Source organism: Marmota marmota, unplaced genomic scaffold (genome assembly GCF_001458135.2).
Source record: "Marmota marmota marmota unplaced genomic scaffold, marMar, whole genome shotgun sequence".
Classification (NCBI taxonomy): Eukaryota; Metazoa; Chordata; class Mammalia; order Rodentia; family Sciuridae; genus Marmota; species Marmota marmota.
This window is the reverse complement of record NW_025999991.1, coordinates 158,016-161,405: the sequence shown is the minus strand read 5'-3', so window position 1 is coordinate 161,405 and position 3,390 is coordinate 158,016. Positions and strand designations below refer to the sequence as shown.

General features: G+C 35.7%; 1 pseudogene; it reads left to right on the top strand.

Moving 5' to 3' along the window:
- Positions 1-2,399, top strand: part of LOC107153962 — a 40,823-nt pseudogene extending 38,424 nt beyond the window's left edge.
- The last annotated feature ends 991 nt before the right edge of the window (positions 2,400-3,390 follow it).

The following is a 3,390-nucleotide window of genomic DNA, read 5'->3' as shown; positions in this document are numbered from 1 at the left end:
TGGAAATGTGACAAATAATTGAACAGTGTGAAAACTTGAAGCTGGAATGTAGTCAATTGCAGCCTTCTGTGATGGAACAGAAAGATGAGGAATTTAAGAATTTGCAGAAAACCATCAAATAAATAAAAGCCCAGTTGCAAGGAGACACACACAGTACTCCAGCAGACAATTCTGATAGTTTTCAAGAAACAAAATTTAAAAGCCTTCCTATAGGAAATGGAAGTGAAGAACACAACCTGTATAACTATGAAACTGAAAAATAAGTGAAAGGAATCCAAGAATGAGAACTTGATATTCAACTTCTAAATGAAAAGAATATATCTTTAACCAAACAGACTGATCAGCTGTCCAAAGATGAAGTTGGCAAACTCACTCAAGTTATCCAGCAGAAAGATAGAGAGATACAAGCTCCTCAGGCTAAAATTTATTCAGGAAAACTTGATATGAGTACACCCCAGCTTTTGTCTGCATCATCACTTACCTCCCAGTCCTCAGAGGACAAAGAGCTGAGACAACCGCTGCAAGAAAAAGATGCCCCCATTAGGATGCTCCAGGAAAGTAACCACAGGTTGTCTGATGCAACTGCTGCCACCTCCAAGAGAAAAAAGAAAGAACATGAACAATCAGATTCCAAAATTATACAGCTCAAGGAAAAACAAGATCTGTTACAAAATTTACTGAAAGAAAAAAACCTCTTTAGCCAAGCCAAAAGTGATCAGTTACTTTCTTCAAATGCAAAGTTCACTAACAAAGTGAATGAAAATGAGTTGGTGAAGCAAGCAATAACTAACCTCAAGGAGAGAATATTAATTTTAGAAATGGACATTTCTCAACTAAAAGGGGAAACTTAAAAAAAATAATAGAAACATCCAAAGAAAAGGAAATGGAGAATCAAGCATTATAAGAGATGAACATGAAATTCTCTGTGATGCTGCAAGAACAACAGTTGGAGTACCATTCAATGAAGGAGCAACTTTTACAAGAAAAAGAACAGGGCAAGGCTGGGGAATTAAATTGGCTTTTAAATGCAGTTGAATCCACACAGGAGAAGACCATTCTATGTCAGCAGGAGACAGACCAACTCACCTTGTCCCTAAAGAACCAACAGATGGAAAAGAGTACCCTCCAGCAAGAGGTTCAACACTTACATGACAAAGAATTACTCTTAAATCAAGAGGTACAAAGACTGGGGAGCCATCTTTTAGGATCAGGAGATTCTTACACCTGGGAAATTTAGGCTGCAGAGAAGAGAAAGATGAACCTAAGAGAAAAAGACACACTATTGGAGGAAAAGCTACTTTCCTCTTCTAATGCAACTCATCAAGCCAGTGTGCAGGCAGAGTCCCTGCAGAAACAGGTGCATTTACTCTCCCAAGAGAGGGATAAGAATGCACTGCAGCTTTTGCTCTACCAAGAACAAGTAAAGCCGTATGCCATGTCATTAACTAACCTGCCAATGGTTCTAGAGCATTGCCAACAAGAAGAAAAAGCTATGTATTTGGCTGAATTAGAAAAGGAAAGACAATATATAACCGAATGGAAGGAAAAGGCAGAAAATCTAGAGAGGTATTATTATTACAGGAACATTTGGATGAAGTCAATGGTGTGTTGAATTCAGCAACCAGACTTACACAATAGTTACATCTAAAGGAAGAACAGATTGAAGGACTTAAAAAGCACAATGAACTCCAACAAGAAATGTTGTATAATGCACAAAAGAAAATTGATGAACGTGGAAAATGGCACAGAAGAAAAAGTGGACAAAGCCCTAATGAGAAACCTGTTCATTGGGCATTTCCATACATCGAAAAGTAAGCATCCTGAAGAGTTACAGTTATTGCGAAGCATCCTAGACATTCAAAAGGAGAAAATGGTGCAGTTGTTGAATAGAGATGATGGTGACGTTACTAAGTGGATGACGGGTTGGCTTGGAGAAGGATAAAAAAATATCCCCAGCACATCTTTGAGACCAAACGAGTAATCTATGCTTAGTAGTTCTTTTCTAGAACTTTTTGTTAAACTTCTGGAAACAATATCTCCTTCATCTGTTCCACCACCAAAACTTTCTACTCATGACATGAGATGTCTAGACTCCAGAGGAAGGAGAAAGGAAGGTGAGAATGTACCAAGAAGTTTGAAAGATGCAGCAGAATTCAGAGCTGGTAAATAGTGGCTGTGAATCTGTTCTTGGCACCACATTCTGTGGCAGTGCCACTGATTGGCCTAGCTGGACTTGGAACTGGTGGACCTGGGAATCCCCATTTGAATCCCATCACAGACTTCATGCCCACCTTTACATCATTGCCAGTGTCCCCTGACAACAGCGCCAGGGTTGTACCAAAGGACTTTTTAAAGCAATAGGTGATTCTCAAGCCAGAGATGATTTAGCAGTTTAAAGAAGCCATAAACAACTTGAACTATTTACAGAGTGGCCTTTTTGAAAAGAAGTTGTGTATTTGTGTATTTGCAGAGAAAAAAAAAAGAAAAAAAGTTGATATATAGAGCTGCCAGGTTTTTTGACTCCCCTCCCCGCCTTTTTTGTATTTTTTTTTTTTGCTGTAGCACTTATTAAAATTTTATTTGTGTTTGTTTGCTGTACCTTTTTTATATAAAATTTTGTTCCTGTGCTATCAGGTAATCAACAGCAAAAATAACTATAGCTTCAACCTTTTTTATAATTGTATTTGTTAAATTTAATTATATTAATATAAAAATGATTCATTTATATTACTGAAAAGAAGAAAAATCCAACCCATACGAAAAAGATATATACCTCAGAATTTGGGCTATATGCAAACAAAATATGATGTAGTAAAGTTGTGAATTCTTTAGTTTATAAAAGAAAACACTGTATAACTACTAAAAGAAAATTACAGTGGGAGGGCCTGAACATGAAGTTTAGTGCATAAATTCTAAGATTCTTTTAATTCAAATGCTATGACACCTATCCCTTTTACTTATCTTCATTCTATTAAAAAAGTCACTTGACATTCATTCCCTTTTATAGATGTTAAATATGTCCAGAAGGAAGATGACTTTTGTCAGTGAAACCAAAAGTATAATCACATGCATCCTTTTTAATTTGTAAGAATGTATCATTAAATGTCTGGACTGTTTACATACTTTTTTGGGACCTACAGTAATGCTTATGAACACATTTAAAAAAAAACAAAACATTTGATCAAAAACAGAGTGGGGAAGATAAACAAAATAATACAAAGTTTTGAAAGATGAAAAAGTTAAAAAAGGAGTAGTTAAAATCTTTTTTTTATTTTTTGTAAATTAAGATAAAAGATAAACCAAAATTTTCTAGCTTATGTCAGGTGATATCAGAGAACTGAAAAAGCAGATTATACAGCAAATGCTTCTCTGACACTTGAAATTTCTAAA